Below are 20713 nucleotides of genomic sequence, written 5' to 3'. Positions count from 1 at the left end.
GCCTTAATTGGTATTAAAATGTCTTAAACCAGTCTTTCATAGGTCTAAATTTTTAAAACATTATAAATAGGATCATTTTTATTATGATTTATTTTTGTAATCTAAATAAAACCTTAAAATTGACCTTTTTTTTTATTATTTAAAAAAAAAAACAGCCCGCTATTATTGGTTATTATTGGGAGATGCGCCATTAACTTTTTGTCTGGAAAATATGAGCAAGTGTAAATGTGACGAAAATTGTCTCCAGCCAAGAGTTTTCTCCATGGCTAAAACCAGGGAACATACATGAGGCACAGTGTATTTTGTGCAAGAAGCGATTCAAGCTCGGAACGATGGGAATTAAGGCAGTGGAGTCGCATGCGAAGCGCGAAACACAAAGCGTCAAAATCGAGTTACTGAGAAACAGCCGGTATTTCAGTTTAGTTCCACCCTTGTCTCTGCAACGCCTCCACTTATCACCAATTTAAACATACTAAGAAAACGATACAAAGAAAAATTGCTGAAAAAAAGACTTAGCACTGGTTATGTTGTGGCTTTAAAGCTGATTTGTTTTGTTCCCTGCTAAAACAAAGTTTGTGAATTCAGTTAAATAATTGTTGTTTTTAGCTTTCTTCCTGTATGGGAAGCTTTTCAAAATTTGAAACATTAGTGTATTGCTTTATGCTATAATAAACCTTTGGGTTAAGTTGTCGCAAGCAGGTTTCTCTTGTGTTTCTTGTGAATTTGGTCTTAAATTTTTATTTCAAGTGGCTTTAAAAAGTCTTAAAAAGTCTTGAATTTAACTTCCCTTATGCTGTAGCAACCCTGTGGTCAGAGCGTTGGTCAATAGGCACAGACAGCGGTTTGAAAGACAACGGGTTGTTCTCATCGACAATCTTCCGATGTCTCATTCATCGGGGCCAGACTAAATTCCACATTTAATCTCACATTTAGTGGTTTATCAGTTTTTTCCTATTTTGAGTAGTTTTATAGTAGTAAGATGAACTGCAGCTGAGGTGGTTAGGATCCAGTTTGGTGATGGATAGAAGATGATGCTGATCCTGAGGGAGGGATCCAGACTCTCTGAAGGAGACCTGTTCTCTCCTGTTGCCTCTTTCTCTCTGAGCGTTTCTCCCTGCTGCGCTGCGGTCCTCTGATGATCTCATCTGCTCGTGCTCCAAGCCTTACAAACCCACACACACAAATACACTACATCCTGAGGAAAACACTGCTGGTGATTCCCTCCTAAAAGAGCTTCATAATGTTTAGATGTTAGCAACTGACTGGAATGAGGCTGCCTGCTAAATTGGACAAAAAAAAAAAACTCCTCAGGACGAGGGTCATATACTGTGTTTATTCTTAATAAAGCTTTCTTTTGCTTAATTTTGTTGTCAGCGTGCATGTTTTTTCACTAGTGTATTTATCTTTGATCTAGATTGAAAATAAATTGTACTCCAGGGACTCTTTTTCTCATTTTGTGCAGTGCAGCTCCGGTTTAAGGTTTAATTTGCCATTAAAAAAGGAAATAAACATATTTTTCTTGTTTAGTGGTTGTCTAACCATTCTGTTCCCACCCAGCTGATCTGAATTCAATCATGAATGGAACGTGAGATCTCATGATTCATTTTTTTTTTTCTGTTGGAATTAAAATGCGGTTTAATCATGGTTGGATCACACTGAACAAATTTGCTGCTGAAATAAGTTTGTGCATGCAGCCGGGCCGGAGTGCTACCGCTTGTAAAATCGTGACTGCCATTTCCATTTTCATTCTGAGGCTCAAACGAAAGCCAGAAAGGGAGATTGCTTAGTAGCCTGACCAAAATGGATCTCACACTGTTGTGCTTCATTTATGCCATGTGAAATTTGGTTGAGTAGCTGTTTGATGTGTTTGGAAGAGTTCGGTAACATCGCTGCCATTAACTTTTTTTCTGATGTTTTTCTCTTTTTTTTTTGTGATTTTTTTTCTTCTTCTTTTTTTTAATGCCTCTCCTGCTGAGTCATTGGGACACAGAGGATGGTGAAATAGTGAAATGTTGATTTCTGGCTCGCTCTCTCTGTTTTCTTTTGTAAAGACGGAGGCCACCTCAGAGTATTCATGGAAATTTTTAAACCTTTATCTCACCTAATTGCAGCTTTTGTCATCTTTTAGGCTCAGCTTAGTTCAGTTTATTCAGAAAAGCGTCTTTTTGTCACTAAACGTTGCTACTTAAATCCAAATATATAGTTTGGTCCAGATGTATTTCAAACGAATCCAGTCAAATCAGACCTACTAGTCAGCCCTGTGCCACACAAATCATTCCAATTAAAGTTATTGAAATAACATTGCATAAAAAAAAAAAAAAATATTTACAATCTCACAAAAAACAGACGATTCTTATTCAGTCAATGATTCTGCAGCAAATGCTCAGAAAAGCAACTATTTGGGGTGAATGAACAAAAACCCTCTGATTTACAAGCAAGAATCCTCCAGCAGAGCCAGACTCAGTCTGAGGGACAGAAAGTACACAACAAAACAAAACTGAAAGTTCCAGTCAAGGATACTTGCTTTGAAATAGTAGAAAAAGAAATATGAAAAGTTATTACTACATGTTTGTCAATTGTTTTATGAAAGCGTAAAGACAACTTTTGAACTAAGTGTACCTTCATTGAGAAAAATGAGGTGTCACTGGTAAAGAGCAAAAGTACTTTCATTAGTGGTTCAGGAAAAAAAAAAACAAATACAACAATATAGAGTTAAGACAAATGAAGAGAAGTACTTAAATTCAAAGTCAAAAAAGGTTTTTTATCAAAGGCTTCATACAGGAAAAAAAGACAAGTAAACAGAGTCACTAGACCAGGTGTACTTTCTAAAGGGAAGAAAAACGAGTAATGTTAATGGTAGAGTAAGCTTTGTTGAAGAAAGAGTCGAGTTAGATAAGAGGGATATTCCATCTTAACATAGTAGCCTTCCTTCCTTCCTTCCTTCCTTCCTTCCTTCCTTCCTTCCTTCCTTCCTTCCTTCCTTCCTTCCTTCCTTCCTTCCTTCCTTCCTTCCTTCCTTCCTTCCTTCCTTCCTTCCTTCCTTCCTTCCTTCCTTCCTTCCATCCATCCATCCATCCATCCATCCATCCATCCATCCATCCATCCATCCGGTTTTTTTCTTTTTTTTTTGGTTTAAAGTCCTTATTTGGCCTTTTAACAAAATATGTAAAAAGAAAAAGCAGAAATAAATTTTTTATATTAATAATTTATTACTATGAGATAAGTCAAGATTATTTTTTGTGTAGTCTTCTACTGGCTGTTATCAGGTATATTTGATTGTGTACAATAGTATTTTGAGCAAAGTTTTTACCATTAAATTATGCAAAAGGTGTCAGATGAAAAAACATTTCAGAAACCGTATGTATCAAATATGACACATTTGGCATTATAGGGTTAAAATTCATTAAATGTGTTTATTGTGGCATTTAAAATGCTTTATTAAAAAATTTTATAAAAACAATTTCGTCAGACACATCATATATATTATATATATTTGCGTGGAACTGCTTCCAGTTGATCGCGAAGCTGTATGTTCAGAAAAGAAGCTTGAGTCGGAGAAAAAGCTAGAGAATGGAGGGAAAAAAGCACATTTCAACAAAAGTGGCTGGAAAACAAGGAATTCGGGACATGGCTGCAGCCTGTCGACGGGTACCTGTTGGTGGCATTAAAATTATTTCTAAGAGCATTAAAAGAGCATTACATTTGAGCTATTCATTCCTGTATAAACACTGCAGCAGTCTATGGCAGAAAGGCGGGGTTCACCCTGGGAAAGTCACCAGTCTGTCGCAGCCATATTTGCCATCTATGGACAAAAATGACAACATTTTGTTTGGTTAATGTGTAACAGTATGGTTAATGAAGCCGAAACACAAATACACACATATAATTGCTCAACACAAGGAATTACTCCACTGGCTCTCCTAAACCAGCCTTCTTCATTGCTCTAACAGACAGCAGGTGAAGAACTCAGCACCAGAGGTCAGAGGTCTAAAGCAGAGGCCCCCCCTAACTCCATTCCTTGAGAACCCACCTGAATCAAATAAATAACTCATTTTTAGGCCTTTGTCAAATAGATTATATCTTCAGCAATCCATCAAGTTTGAAGCAACTCGTTGAAGCAGGGATGTATCTATAAACTACTGGACAGCGTCTCATGAGGCTTTTTAGATGGAGAACCAGGTATAAAGAATACAGTAGTTAGTGTGACAAAAACATATGTTCATGACGACCGGTTGCTGCCTTTTTTCTACAGAATTAGACTACTGTAAATAGAAAAGAGTTCAAAACATTGGAGCATATGATGGAAAATGTCACTTCTTTAGCTGTTTACCTGTTTTCTGTCTTGGATGACTAGTTAATCAAGCCTTAACCAGTTGGTCTCCATTGACAGTAAGAGAAACATAAACCCCACCTTTGATAAGCTCACAGCTGCTTGAATAACTTTGCTGAAATCCTAATTTCCTTGCTTTTGTCGTCTGTTCATTCTCCTGCTGTCTTTCAATCTCTGCTGCTGTTGACCGTTCACTCCCCTCCCTCACTTTTTGCACCATTTTTAACATACATGTGGATTTCAAAAGTGATTGACCACTAATGGCAACTGGGGAAAAAAAAGTGGTTCAGTTCCTGCTGGTGCAGAATAGCTTCTTGAAAGCAAGGATTCCAGCAATCGCACCCAAGCTGACAGGGCTGATTGGCGCCGTGGTCCTGAATATGCGCTGGAGCTGGACCTGCTCCTGCCGCTGTTTGTGTTATATTAGGCTTAAGGGCAGCCGCTGGTGGCCAATCTGTGTGCCTCTGTGGAAATCTTGCATAAAGTTAAAAGTTTTTGAAGTTGCACAGATGGGTGTCTTATTATTTCCCTCTTGATTTGCTAATACATCGCTCCACAAATATCCCCAAAACTTCAACTCAAGTTTTCACTTGTTGAGTTTGGTGTGGATTGATTTCCATGCTAGTTGAGTGGCTTCCTGAAATAAACCTAAACGAGTTAATTTAGTTTGACATGGAAAAGCTGACGTCTTTCTGTTCTTTCTCTTTTGCTTTTCTGTTTTCAAGGCAAAAAAAATGAAATTGATTCTGGTGGCTGAACCTTTATAGGCTGCATTTAAAGCACGGTTTGGTAAAGTTAATAAAAACAATTATTTAAGTATGTTTGAGGTACAGATAAATATGGCCAAAGAAAATACAGTAGGGAACAGTTTTTCCTAATACTGTAAGTAATCAATAATTTTAAAGAAAGTTAACCAATAATAGAACAGTGTTTAATTGAAGTATGCACTATAAAAATTATAAATCACATTTCTACTTTAGTTTTTATACTTAAGATAAATATAAATAAAAAAATTATAAATAATAATAATATGATTTTTTGCAAATCGATTAATTTATTGATTATTTTTTTGATTAATGATCGGATAACCAAAGGTTACCAGGGGAAAGTAAAACGTTTCCACTTGAAAAATTCTGCATAGAGCAGATTGATGGATGAAATTGTTTTTTTTTATTTAAAATGCAAAATATTTACATATTTTTTTTTTACAATTTACTGCTCTAAGTGGGTCACTCTGTCAGCTAAAGACAAGTCTCTATAATCCCCTTAACGATTAATCGATTACTAAAATAGTTGACGATTATTTAAAAAATGTATTAATCATGATGAATCCGATGAATTGTTTCAGCCCTAATAATTATAATAATTATAATAATTATAATAATAAATAGGGGCGGAACAATTGGATAATTGGATTATGAACAATTATCGAATATTAACATGAAAATCTGTAGGAACCATGTATTACATGTGGGCTCCGGTGTCACTAAACTGTGATGCAAACACAAACATTTAGCAAATGCGCTAAATTCAGGTTTAGAAAGTAAATTGCCTGCCTAGTTTTCTTCACCTTAACCAGGTGGTTTTAACCATCGGTCTCAAAATCAAACCTTAGAAGGCCAGTGTCCTTAAGTCTTTAAATGTCTCCCTTGTAGGAATGAGCCGGTGTGAAAATCTAACAGGATGTTCCAGTTTTATGGCATCATGTTGCTGTTCTTATAGCACTAAATTGAGTTCTTTCAAAATATATGAATTAAAGAAACATAAAAAAATGAAATGTTTGCTGAGGTGGAACACCTGTTGCTCCCAGATCCCCTTCTCTTCTAAAAGAACAATTCAGACAGAGTAGAATTTAACCTAAATTCCCAATTAAATTGACAATTAGCAGCATAAACTCTTTAATCATAGCCAACTTTAATTGTCAGCTAAAGCTGTTTTTAGATCAAAGTGTCATGATGAAATTTCTCTCTCTTACAGGGTCTCATTCCTCTTTAACATTTGTTTCATACTTTGCTCTTTTGCACCTAATACAATTAAGCTATAGTGATGAACAAAGCTTAAATATAATAAGGTGTTTCCACTGCCTGCATAGCCAAGACAAACCAGACTATTCTTAAATTTTTTGTTGTGTTTTAGATAAAGATGGATCCATTTGATTTAATCATCATTATCTGTCCCAATACTAAAGGAAAGGGTAGATCAGGCATAGGTGAGAATTGGCCCTATCCAAATGTTATTTAATCTATTTTTATAATAAGTTTTAGTAAGATTAAAAATCTCTTCTTCAATTCAATTCAATTCAATTAAGTTTATTTATATGGCACCAATTCACAACACAAGTCATCTCAAGGCATTTTCCAGTTCAACCAGATCATACAGTCAAATTGATTCAAAGGTGTCTAAGGAAAACCAGTTGATTGCATCGACTCATTGACTGAAATGCAATCTCTCACACTAAGCATGCTTGTAGTGACAGTGGAGAGGAAAAACTCTCTTTTAACAGGAAGAAACCTCCAGCAGAACCAGGTTCAGTGTGAGCGGCCATCTACTGAGGCCGACTGGGGTTCAAGGAAACAGAAGCAGAGATACAAAAAGCAGCTGTAAAAGGCGGACCCGTCCAGGAAACACACAGCCAGGCAGATGAGCTCTGAGCCAGCTCCCCGGTCAGAGGATGAAGAAAGCACATCCAGCCAGTCACGGTCAGAGAAACAGGACCACACTGGAAAACAGGCCGATCTCCAACTTCTATTAACAAAGGTGTTGATGGAAGCAGCACAGCTGATATTTCTCTCCAGGATGGAGTCACAGCCAAACAGGAACAGACGAGGCAAACAGCAGATTATTAAAATTTGTCTTAGGTTTCATTAATGTAGTCAAACTAGAATAATGTAACCCGCACATTTCAGTTCTCAGGATGGACAAAACATACCGTATTTTAAGTTTGACTGTCTCTAAAAAAAAAATCCCCACACTAATATTGATAAAAATAAAAAGCGTCAGGATTGGCAAATATCCAAACTCCTCGTGTTTGAATCAGACCTCAAGTGAACAGCTCATCAGTTCATAGCAGAATCAAAACAAAAACCAGGTATAAAGGAACATGTCAGTGTGATTCTGGTCATGGCAATCACAAAATAGGCTTAAATTGGAAGGCAAATGGACTTTCGCTCAGTTTTTTTGGAAGAAGTTTCAACACCTGTCCAGAAGTCTGAGAATTCTGCCCCTTTAATACATCAGCGCTCCACAAAGGTATGGAAACGTCTTCTAAAGAACTGAGCGAAAGTTCGGGTCCCTTACATTTCAGGCCAGTTGTGACCAGCACAGTCACCAAGCTGTCTACTCCAGTAACATACTGGTTTTCATTTTGCTAAAGGTAGCTTGTTCGTTCTTAGAAAGCATTATCTCATCCACTTTTCTGGAAATGCTAATGATTGGAAATAATTTCTACGCAGGCCTTTTCCTTTCTGAACATAAATTGTCCACGTATGTAAATTAGTCAGTAGTTCTCTTAAAAAAAAAAAAAAAAAAAAAACTTAACTTGATTCTAGTTTGGCTGTAGCGGTCCAGTAAGGCAGAAACTCAAACGTTTTGCTGTTGAAACGTGTTTTGATAAAACATTTTTCCTCAAATATATTCATTGTGTTTTTAAAGCTCAGGTACTTCTATTATGTTTAATTTATTTTCTTTAAGTTCTCCTCTTTAGCTTTCTCAAAAATATTTTTTCATTAGATAATAGGTAAGGATTACTTAAGTGCAACTAATGGTTTATATCCCTCATTTTATTGGTCCATATGTCCTGGAGGGGCTGAAGTCCTTTAACTATGTTGTCCTGCGGGCAACATAGTTGAATCAAATGGCTGCATGACCTCCTCAGCATGCAGCCGGGTTCCAGAGTCCTGCTAATGACCTAATTATTTGATCTAGGTGTGCTGAAGCAGAGAGACATCGAAAACCTGCAGGACACAAAAACTGCAGTTTGACACCTGGGGTTTAAAGGACTGCAGATCCGTTTGGCGAATTTTGTCTCCTTATATCCTAATCTCTCTTTTTCAATTTTGACGTGATGCCCATTTTCGTTGTTTTTCATTTCTCTTTTTAGTTGAGTATCTCCCTTATGTTTAGTCAGAATAACCACCAAAACAATCAAATCTTTAATATTACACGTTTTCTCATGTTTTTAAACAGATTATCATTTCTGATCAGAAGATATCTCTCAGTAACCTGCTGTTAAATGTTGAGTTGGATGATCTCACTTTCTGGCAAATGTGTGTATTAAAAGGAAATACCTGAAACAATCTGCTATGAGAGGGGGTGGACATTTTGCCTCCATTCGCACCCTGGTTGGTGCGAATGGAGGCATGGATGGTGGAAACGTTTTGAAAGAGAGACTTTTATTTTATACCTCGAAAAACGGGTAAAAATGAGCAACATATTTGCTTTCCAAAGCCTTTGACTATATATGTCTTCATTTTAAAGAAATTAATGTGACCTGATCACTTCGTCTTTTCAGATGTTGTAATAAAATCTTGATTTATAAAGATAAAGTTGCTGGTTAGCTTTTTTTTTTTTCTTGTTTTATAATTAGTCTTTTCTTTCATAACTATAATCTGCTTGGATTTATGCTCAAACAGATTCAATTTATTGCATTTTTTTATTTAAACTGATTCCTGTGCAGAAGGCAAAGCATTCGACGAATATCACCTCCAAATCAGAACTTTATGGCCTCAGATGATCAATCTAAATTTTATTTAAGGTGAACTGATTCAGCTGTTATTGATTCCTCAGGATAGATTTAGTTTAAAATGCTGAAGACAGGATGCGGACAGGATGAACTGCTGAGGAATGGAGCAGAGAACGAATAAATCAGATCAGACTTGAAAAGTGAACCCGTGCAGTCCAGGGGTCTTGACTTGTGTCTCTCTGACCTCCAAATTTTCTTTTCCTCTTGTCTTTTTCACCTGTTCTCCGTTTATTGCTCCCATGCTTCTCTGTTTTGGCTCCTGCTGCCATAGCAACCACCGCTTTCTGTTTTCGGTCCGAGTTGTAGTGCAGTTTTTAAGGTCCAGCTTGACATGGCACCACTTGTTTCATTTACGGATACTGTCAGAGGAGTACAGAACCCCCTCCGTCAGCTGCACCTCACGGTGCTCTCTTTGCATCGGTGTCCTGAAGCACTCTTCAGGTTCATGGATTCCTGTCACACAGCTTTACGGACATTTCTTTTTACTTTTCAGACACCTGAGAAGAATACTCCGAGTGCTGCTGGTTCCAGAAAAGTTCAATACAAAGAAGATAGAAGAAGCGAGGAGGAAGAGAAGGACGGAGGAGGAGGTGGAAGCTCAAAATAAAGCCCCGCCCACCCCGGTGAAGCCCCTCCCCTTTGAGGAAGTGCTGTGAGTACCGTTACTTTCACTCCTTTCAAACATTGTACTTGCTGGCCTACCTCCTCATTTGTGACTTTGCCAAAACGTTCTGTCGTCCTTCTTTGTTCTGAAAGCACCCGGGTCTTAATCTTCCTGATTATTTAAACTAAGAATAGCCTTTTTATTCTGTTAGCATTCCCACCTTTGATCCTTTATTAGCCGTTATTAAGACCGTAAATTCTGTATCTAACTTAATTTTTCAGAATGTAGAAAGCTCATTTCAGTTAGGGCTGGGATAATTAATTGCATTTGCAATAAATTCATTATAGTCACAGTACACTTAAAAAGAACAAGACACTATATTTATTCCTCCAGCTCTTCAGGTGGGAGTTACACACTTTTTCCCCCCCGCCTCCCCTGTTTGTAAAAAGGAGCACTACCGCAGGTCGTTCATCCCTACTGCAACCAGACTCTACAATGTGACACTACAACAACAATAACTTGTGCAATATACAATGTGCATATTACTATTTGATACCCTGTGCAATAACCTATATATATATATATATATATATATATTAGTGCTGTCAAAATTATCGCGTTATTAACGCGTTAACGCGAGGCCATTTTAACGGCGATAATTTTTTTAACTTGAGATTAACGCTATGTGGTTTTATGGTACAATTTTTCCAAGTACATCCCGCTGCAGCCTGCGGGAAGGCGGGGCTATTTTCCCCCAGTCTATGCATTTTCCATAGGCTTCAAGAGCGGACCTCCTCAAGGGAAAAAGACGCTCATACACTGGGTAGCGCTAGTGCCTTTTCTTTAAGCCCCACCACCAACAAACAAGTTGAGTGTCTGGTAACTAGTAGCAACCTGAAATACGCTGAGAAAACTGATTACTGAGGTGAAATGGAATCTCGTAGCAGCACTCTTGCCGTCTGTGTACACCACAGGTCGGTATCGCGTGTGTGTGTGTGTGGGTGGGTGTGTGTGTGTGTGGGTGAGTGGGTGTGTGTGTGTGTGTGTGGGTGAGTGGGTGTGTGTGTGTTCTCATTTTTGTTAAGAGGCTGAAAAGTAACTTTCTAGAGAGCATAGACTACCTTCATCTAGTGATGTCGGTCTATTGATTTTGATGTATTGATTGAAAATTGTTCATTATTACCTTGGTTAATTAACATCTAATGTTAACTCTACTAAATTTTATAGCAGTAGGATAAAATGCTTGTCTTTGTTCAAAAGACTGTATTAACTGTAAAGACTGTCTTTTACATCAGCCTGTTTTCAGGGCCTTTTTTTTGGCTACATATTTGTTATTTTTTGCTACATGCCTCCCCATCTTCTTGCCATATGTTTCTATGGCATAAATCAGTATCTGTGACCTGTTTTCATTTTAAAAAAAGAACATTGGCACAAACCTAGCCTGTATGTATTTTTTGTATGTCATTGAGAGTATTTAAATGATTTTCAATCAGGAAAAAAATGTGCGATTAAAATGCGATTAATCGCGAGTTAACTCAGGCATTGATGCGATTAATCGCGATTAAAAAATTTAATCGATTGACAGCACTAATATATATATATATATATATATATATATATATATATATATATATATATATATATATATATATCTTATAAAACTGTCTTATCTGGACGTGTTGTATATACTGTGTATATCCCATGCACTTTTTTCTTCCTTTGGCAACTTCTTCTTCTCTTTTTTTAAATATTTGAGCTGATGTAACGAGCAAATATCTCCACTGTGAGATCAATAAAGTCAATCAATCTATCAGTCAATAACGGGTGGGAAGAAAAAGTCGCAGCTAGCATCAGATCCACGTATGATAGCAGAAGGAAGAACTTTTTTACGCAAAGTCCTGCAACAATGGATTTTTTTTAAGGTCATAAAAAACTGAAAACCTTGAAAGAAATATCTATATGCTTGTGCTTAATGCAAAAGAAAATCCCAAAAAAGAATCGGAATCGCAATATTGGAAGCAAAAAATCACTATTAAGATATTTTTCAAAATGGTTCTGCCCTAATTTCCACCTATAAACGATCGATCGTTACATTAGTTGCATCGCAGATACTGGAATCAATCACTGCTGCTGACTCACATAATTATAATACTCAGCCTACATCTTAAATAGCCTTTTTTAAATAAATATATAGTTATACTCATTTAATTTTAAATCATTGTGTCTTCATCCTAATTTATTGCAGTGGATTTTATTCCTTTACTGCTTGTTATTCAGATGGTTCAAAACAGACCAAACTAAATAGATAAATATTTATCAAGCAGTATTAGAAATACTACATTTGGGTACCAAACTTATGTACATTGAATTAATTTCCCAAATGGTGCAAATATTAGGTAACCTTGATAAAGTTTTCTGCTTATTGGAGTTTTTTTGCCATCAATGTTGGTAGTTCAGTCAGTTGCAGCCATGGTTGCAAGTCTCTGATGAGTGTACACTCCGAGTCATTAAGCTTAGAAAGTCTGGAAAACGCGGCGCAGGAGACAAACGCCGCCGAGTATGTCTGAATAAGAAGTCGCTGGATCTCCATGTGCCGCATTTCTAGTTATATGGTGCATATAAATCCGTTGGAGGGGTGGAGACATGCAGGAAAACAGGAATGCATCAAACTGACAGGTACCCATTCACCATCAGCCAATATGTGGGATTTAAACCCCTGAAGTACTCTTTAGTGGAGCTTCTGTTTTCGTTTTTTTTTTCTAAGCCAGTTCAACAAGTGCTAATCATACGGGTTGGATGACTCCAGTGTGTAGCGTGTCACTAAGTGCAACAGGTGAATAAGGTGAGCTAACAGAGTGAGGCGGGAAGTTTTACCGACTGAAAGGATTTCTGTGGCACGGCCTGCTGCTCTGGGCAATCTGGAAGCGATGGAAACGACAGCAGAAATCGCTCCTTCTGAGGGTTTTCTTTTTTTTTTTTTTTGTCTATATGAATGTGCAGTTATGTGTGGAGCACATTGTGAGTGTTAAAAGAAGATATGGCTGCAATGATGCTGTTGATGTTACGGACTAAGAATCTTCACTCATGTTCAAAGTCGGATAAACCCTGATAGGCAGGATTTTAATGAACAGGTTCAACGTTCTCTAAAGAGTAGTTTAAGTTTATGAGGTCTTTCAAACTATTTCTAAAAACACCAGTTATTGATTTTTTTCCTTTTTTTTTACACTGCACTAGTGGCTAGTTTTTCTGAACAGTAGGCTGACAGGAAAGGGAGTATGAGAGGGAGGGAGAGACGTGGGAAAAGATCAAAGGCGGATTCAAACCCGGGTCGCCCACCTGGAGGACTAAGGCCTCCATACATGGTCATGTTCGCCAACCACTGCGCCACCAAAGCACGGCCATCACTTAATCTCAATCTTATACAAAGATAAAGTTTAGAAATGGACTCGTCAAACCTGGACTCAATACTTCTACTTAAAAAAACAACACAACAATTTGATTGTTAAAACCTGTGACACTGGAAAAAATCCAAATCTAGAGAAGTCATTTTTTCTTAAAATAAATGCATTTGTTCTTGGATTGAGGAGATGAAAGAGACATTTTACCAATGGAACACTACAATTTAGATTTAAAATTAGAAAAACACAATAGCGTTATCTTATTTCAAGTGCATATTATCTAATTATCTTATTTTAAGACTAAAAACACTCATTCCATTGGCAAACTATCGCATTTACCTACTCAAATTAAGGGTAAAAACACTTAATATAAGACATTTTTACTTCTTTCTAGATCATTTTTGCAGTGCGACATAAAAGAGCTGCAATTAATGTGATCAACCAACGCCTTATATTCTCCCATATTTCTTACAACAGGGGCTGAATTATAGATTCCAAGTAATTTTAATTCTATATTTAGTCTATGTATAGTTATTTTTTGCTTGAAATTAGATTATGTATATACAGAGACAAAGACAAAGATCAAGCATATTAACAGCGGTGATAAACCTCCATTAATTATCCCAGTTATCCTTGATTAACTTGGACCTTTCATCAAACACATCAAAAATCGTTTCCTTTTTTCAATAAAACATAAACCAGCAGTACGGTCTTTGATTGGCTTTGCTGGAAAGTTAGTTAAAAGTCGGATAAATGTAAAAAAAAAAAAAAAAAAGATAACTTTTTCATCACTTTGATTCAGAACTTTTAACTTCTACTTCTACCAAAAAAGACCTTGATGAAAAACATTCCTTATTTCCCAGTATCTGATCGCAGAATCTCCGTAGATAGAAGTTTGTTTAGAAAGCTGATTCTCTAAGATAACAGACTTATGGTCTGATTTAGGAAATTTTAATTTGCTTTTTGCCGCTCCAAGTTCTCTAATCTTTTAGAACTTTAACTTTCCCTGTTTCAACCAAACTGAGGAAAAGGTTTAAAGGCTGCTCCATTTTTTTTTTTTTTTTTTCAAAGGTGACATTTTCTCGCAGGTTCCTGAACTTTTGTAGAGAAGTGAGTAAATGACATTTCAGCTTTCGGCATTTTCAGGCAGGACTGGATTGGTTTAATGGGGGACCTGACAAGAGGGGCCAGAGAGGACATGCAACTGTTTTCTCAGAGAAGTTGGTGGGTTGTTTCTGTTGCTCTAACCACTTAGTGGAAATGTTGGCATCTTAGCATATTGCTTGTTGCAACACTGAGAACTCTCTTTGCATTTATTATTCTGTTGAAAAACCTACTATTTTATCTGTGTGAACAACTCCAGATTAATTCTTCTGTGGGAGCGTAATGACAGTGTAAGAACATACAGCTGCCTTTGATCGAAGTCTCCGGGGAGATGATTACATCGCGGTAGCGTTAAGAGTGCGTTCTCCAGCTGATGAATGTGTTGTGCTTCTGACTCAGAAGAGGCTTTCAGTTCCTCAAAAGCAGCAGTAAACAGACAGAGAACGAGGAAAAACGGCAGATTTGACTTTGGGCGATGCACCTGCACCCTTACTGCTTTGGTTTATTTTTTTCAGCAGTTATGGAAAACACTGAGATTTTTTTTTTTTTGGTTAAACACACAGACGGTACATCTTGTTAGACTGAACATTGATTTATTTTGTTAGTTAAATCAAATTATTATAACAGTCATTTTGATTCTTTTTTTAATCAAAGGTAGTAAAATGTGTGAAGAATGTTTATTTGATCCTTTTTTTTTTTCTGAATGCCAAAAAAAAAGTTTTTTTTTGTGTAAGGATAATATTTTTAATGCATAATCTGGAGTTAAATAATAACTGAAAACAAACATCTTATGCTTTTTTTTTTTTAGAAAATATTCAATGAAATAGTTCCTCTCTCTTCACAGTAAAGGCAATAAATAACTAACCTCTGTATCTATATCCTGTTAAAGGTATAGTGGAGGATTTTAATTAATTTTCAACAAAATTAATTAAAAAAGAAATGCACATGCACAACCCTGAACCCGGTCCTGAGAGGGAAGGCCTATTCAACGCGTGCAAGAGCGTGCACAAGCCAATTTCTCCTCTTGCACGCTCCGTTTAAAAGTTGCTGTTTGCATCTCTCCTACAAGTTTATTTTCCTAAAGAGGATTTGCAATTTTCCCACTATGTCAGACTCTCCACTGGTAAGTGAAAAGAGGGACGAGAAGGTAGGACGGCCTTACGTAAACATATAACTAGAATGACTGACAATTAGGAGGACTAGGGCTGCAACTAACGATTATTTTGAAAATCGATGAATCGGCCGATTATTTTTTCGATTAATCGATGAATCGGACACAAAATATTTTTTTTATATTAACCTCTTTATTCCAAAATAAACATTTTAGACAGAACAAACAAGCACACAAGTACAGGTTTCTCATTAACTGTACTGGTGCAATATGAAAAATAAATGTTTGTTTTAAAACTACGCAAACTTACATGAGAAATGTAGCTGTACATCCACAAAATATAGGCTACTTTGTTTCTTAAAGCGCAAAAAGAGACATTTTCGTTTTTAAAAGCCCCTAAGGGGTTCAAACAATAGGCCCCCCCATTTCAACAAATGAGGTTTTTTTTAGACTAGAAGAGTTCTGCCTTTTAAGACAGGAAAGTATAGCAGTTAAAGTTGCTACTTGAGAAAATACTGAACCATAGAGATAAAAATAGCCCTGTGATTCAAATTATAAATTGTATTTGGAATAAAAAGGAGAGAACTAGGGGTGCTAAAAAACACATCCTCCAAAGACAGATATTTACATGGGAATGTGGCAGATAATTAATTGACATATTACTGATCTTGCTGGATTTTATTCTGCTTTACTTCCATAAATTGCAGGATCTTCTTTACTTTATCTTTGCCAGACGATTTAAACTTTAAAAGCCTTGCCCTCATAATTTGCAAATTAATTTATTTATAAAGAAAATATAAACGCTGCTTTAGCTAATTCAAATGAAATTAAAAGTAAAATAAGTAGCCAACCTTATCACTGTCTGTAACCTACTAACACGGTAAGGAAAGCATCAGATGAGCTACCTGAGAAACTAACGTTACGTTTCCCCACTTTAAAATGAAACAAACATGGTTACTCATCCTGCTGATCAGCTCTCTTCACTGCCAATGAAGGCTCCAACATGTTTTCTTTTCAGGTGCTGCGTCATAACAGAGGTGCTTCTGTGCCATGTTTATTTGTTTTTACAAAAGTTGCATGTTACGACTTTTTTCACTTTACAAAGCGCAGGCTATTTTAATTATTGTGATCAATTTGCGCCGTCAATCCCGGGGCATGCGCGCTTCATTTGCAGTCTGGACGCTGAGGGTAAACTCCTCACTAAAATCCTCCTCCTCACTAACTCGGACTGCAGCGCTGAGAGAGATTCTTGTGGGAGAGGGAGAAAGGCGTTGGGATGGGGGAGGCGCCCCACGGCAGCAGCTGCCGCTGGAGGACAAGAGTAGGAACGATACATGCTTTCACGTAAGAGTCTCCAAAAGCCGCCAGTGACACCGTAAAAAGTCGCCAGATTTGTCGCTAGTAGCTTTTTAAAGAAATAGTCGCTGGAGGGGTCTGAAAAGTCGCTGAGTTGGCAACACTGCAACTGCGGCGCTGACTCGCTCCGCCATATTTTTTTTTCTTCCCCGGGATGACGGCGGCGGCGGATGACGCATTAATCGCGCGACACAACTAATCGATGATTAAATTCGTTGCCAACGCTTTTAAAAGTCGATTTTTATCGATTTTATCGATTCGTTGTTGCAGCCCTAAGGAGGACCACTCATTTTGATGGTCCACCCAGAAAAAGAACATCCTCCTCTATACCTTTAACTAAAACCCTCTAATCTAATGGAAGTTTAAACCTTTCAGATGTGTGTATCGTCGGGTGGCCTCCTCCAAAAAAGGAGGACATTATGCTGCATATCAATAAATTGATAAGGTGTACATAAGAATCTGGTAAAGCCTTGTTTATAGTACAATTTTGAGGGTTTTAAAGAGGATGCTTGTGTAGCTGAATAGAAAAAAATATTAAGGAAAAGTCAAAAAGTATCGCTTCACAGTATTTGTATTTACTCAATACATTGTGGTGTTTAAACAGTGACCCCTGAGATGAATATTTTAAATTGCAGAATACCACAAAGCATCACATGTGGACTTAAAATGTAAAATACAAAATCATAATAAAAAAAAAATTTAATATTCTATTTAAACAACAAAAGAGATTGTTTAAAAAAAAAATAAACAAATAAAAAAAAAAAGGGATTCAACTGCTCAAAAAGTGTAGCTTTTTTTTTTTTTTTTTAACGCCTTAATCTTTCGGGAACTTGTCTTCAGTGTCTATGCGCAGCAGACCTACTGTCTTCAAGGTCATCCATTTAGCTGTGGGCGAGTCGCTGAAAATCTCCGGGTCCACTTTCACACCACAGTCTACACTTCTGTAGGACTGGTGATGTTTTACAGTATGGTGCACCTTGCACAGCTCTGCTGTTATTTTAGCACCCAGGAGCGACGAAACTGAAAAAAATTCCTCTTGGAAGAGTTGTTTTTTACTTTTATGTTAACTTGTACTTGCGTGCCATTCAGTTGCAGCTTTCCGTCCACTGCTTACATCTACATCGCATCGCCAAAGTGTGCAGAAGCCTTTGAATGAGTAGTAGACGTTATAAATTCGTGCTCTTTTGTCCATTCAGAGTGAAACCAGATCTTGCGTTTTGGCATGATGATAACTTTCTATCAGTGTATAACTTAGCGGCACTCTGATCCTTGTTTACTTTTTTAACCAATGACAAGCAGATATTTATCTGGCATGGGACCACTCATAGCCAATTATCTGTTAGACAGATAGTCAATGCATTTTTTCACATTCTATGATTGGATATTGTGCTGCATCACAGCAAAAAAAGGAAAAAAACAAAAAAAACAGGTCTGCTATGGAAGTAAATCTGTGTCGCTGGGATTTGGATTAAAAATGCCACTGAAATTTAAATGTTGTATGCTTGTACTGAGATTCAACTGGCTCTATTTCACTGTCTTAAATTCGGCGTCTAAATTCAGTCTAAAAAGTGAAGGGTTACTTCAGGTCACAGACATTAGCAATGGATTGTGGCGCCCAACACCCAGCCAATCCCGTTCCATTTTCTTAGTAACGTCACGTGACGCTTGTGGCGCTTATACTGAAGGAAAACCAGCATGACGGAGCCGGTCATGCAAGCTAACGCTAACTCAACTACAGAAAAATGAAAGTAATAAACTCAAAGTTGAGTTAGCATTAGCTTGCATGACCGGTGTAGGTACCAGATTGACTCGGGCTGCCAGATTGACTTGGGGGCCTGCGCCTTTTTAGATGCGTCAGAGCGTCCGCCATCTTAAATGTGGCAAATCTGCAGTTTCTCAGTCACTTAAACAGTATCAGAGGGACTTTAATCTCTGAATATACTTTGTATTCGTAGTATTTTTGGTTTTGTAATATTACAAGTTTATTTTTTGTATCCCTTTAGCTTCATTCTCCTGAATTTATTGTCGTTACAAATGCAGACCGCGGGCTCAATGTAGTTTGTTTGAGTGGCGTTGCCATAATGTCACGTCATCGGGAGGCGCAAGGCCCATGGCGAATTCGGTGACGTCTTCGGAAGGCGCAGGACCATGGAGAATTTCTTCGTAAAATTGTCCTATTACAAACCGCAATCCCGCTTTTGAATAAAACCTCCACCCCGCTATAATTACTTTAGTAAGCTGTCCAGACCAATCAAAATGTTTTGCGCAATTGTGCAAATGTTAAAACAATTATGTATTGTGACGTCATCAAAAGGCGCAGGCCCCCGAGTCAATCTGGTACCTACACTGGCTCCGTCATGCTGGTTTTCCTTCTGTATGAGCGCCACAAGCGTCACGTCACGTGAGAAAACGTAACGGGATTGGCTGGGTGTTGGACACCACAATCCATTGCTAATGTCTGTGACCTGAAGTAACCCTTCCCTTACTGAATTTAAACGCCAAATTTAAGACAGTGAAACAGAGCCAGCTGAATCTCAGGAGGCTGAAAATATTGAGTTTGAATTTTGAAAGGTTGATTTTTTTTTTTTATATTCAGATTACTTAAAAATTAAAATAAAAAAATAAGTATTGAAAATGAAATCACTTTGAAATAGGTATGTGAATTTTTAGCTTGAAGAGAAAATAACAAATGAAATTTCAACTGTGTAAAAATAATGACAGTGTACTTCTTTTTAGATCAAAAGTGTGTTCTGAATATATTTTAACACTGAAACAGTAAGTACAAACATACAACATTTAAATTTCAGTGGCATTTTTAATTCAAATCCCAGTGACACAGATTTACTTCCATAGTCTGCAAGCATTGTGCCTCAAAAAGGAGGACAAATTCATGTCCGGCTGGATGCGGCGCCGGACAATGCAATGAAGATCTGGTCTGTCTAGCCTAAAGCCGGACATCTGGCCGCCGTTGTGTTTCCTATTCGTGTCACTGCTAAAGCTAAAGTTAATAGAAAGCAACGTATCATCTGCGTACGGTTAGACTGTCTTACTGCACGTTTCTCCTGTACTGATGACCGCATTTGTACATCTGTGGAAGAGAAAAACTGCAGCTCCTCAAAGTCACGCCGGAGCTGAGTGAAAAGGATAAACACAGGAGAGGGGTGTATTTTTTTATTTATTTTTTTTGGAGCGTAGCAACAAAAAAGTGTTTTGGTAATCCCGAGGCCTTTATTGATGCTGGCCGCAGGACTTTAACAATGGTCATTTTAAATGACGGCTACATTAGACACTTTTGCAGCTTGTTTTTCATCTTGCTTTTAGAAGTGGTAAAAGCGGATCAGTTCATAAACTATCAATCCCAAACTCAAAGGATTATGCAGGCGTTTTTTGTTTTTGTTTTGTTTTTAGATTTTTTTTTTCTCCCCCACAGATGTTAGCTTTGAATGGCAGACATTCAAACACCATCTGAGTACAAGACAAAAACCTTTTTGTAAAAACAAAACAAAACAGCAGGTCTGGACTACCGCAGGAGGATGAAAAGCAACAGTGTGCACGTTTGAAATGATGAAAAATAAAAATCCAAATAAAAAAGCATGATGACTGTAGAAGCGAGCTGGAGTCAATCCCAGAGATGCGCTCAGAATCCTGATCTGAAGCGACGGGAATGAGTCAGTCTGGAGGAGATTCTGATGAGACAAGAGATAAGATCCAGATCCTCTACGGACGTCAGGGGGAAGAAGAAACAAAGACTGATGGTGGAGGAGAGGAAGTATTTACATTAAATATATTCAATCCACTGTAATTTCATTTGTTTGACCATGAAATTATATTTTTTGGCCTCTTTTTTGCTGCCGAACTTTAATTTGTGGCTTCAGTATAATGAATAATAAAGAAAACATAAACTTAAGTAGAAATCTTGCCTTTAAAGGCAGTGAGGAAAAAAAAAAAAGATTAATAAAAGGTGAGATCAATGAGGGGGGGCAGAAAACTACTTGGATGGCTGAAGGCTTTTTCAGATGAGAACCTAAGAGTGGCTCAGAGAAAAAAGTCACTCTGAGGGACATGACAT

General features: G+C 37.4%; 1 long non-coding RNA gene across 1 annotated transcript in view; it reads left to right on the top strand.

Moving 5' to 3' along the window:
- Window positions 1-20713, top strand: part of LOC119779904 — a 121771-nt gene that overhangs the window by 56991 nt on the left and 44067 nt on the right. The window contains exon 2 of the long non-coding RNA XR_005280308.1: window positions 9565-9723. This is a non-coding gene — a long non-coding RNA (uncharacterized LOC119779904). The remainder of the gene's footprint in view (window positions 1-9564; window positions 9724-20713) is intronic.

Source organism: Cyprinodon tularosa, unplaced genomic scaffold (assembly GCF_016077235.1).
Source record: "Cyprinodon tularosa strain WSP-4 unplaced genomic scaffold, ASM1607723v1 ctg153, whole genome shotgun sequence".
NCBI classification, from domain to species: domain Eukaryota; kingdom Metazoa; phylum Chordata; class Actinopteri; order Cyprinodontiformes; family Cyprinodontidae; genus Cyprinodon; species Cyprinodon tularosa.
This window is presented reverse-complemented; position numbering and strand designations above follow the sequence as displayed.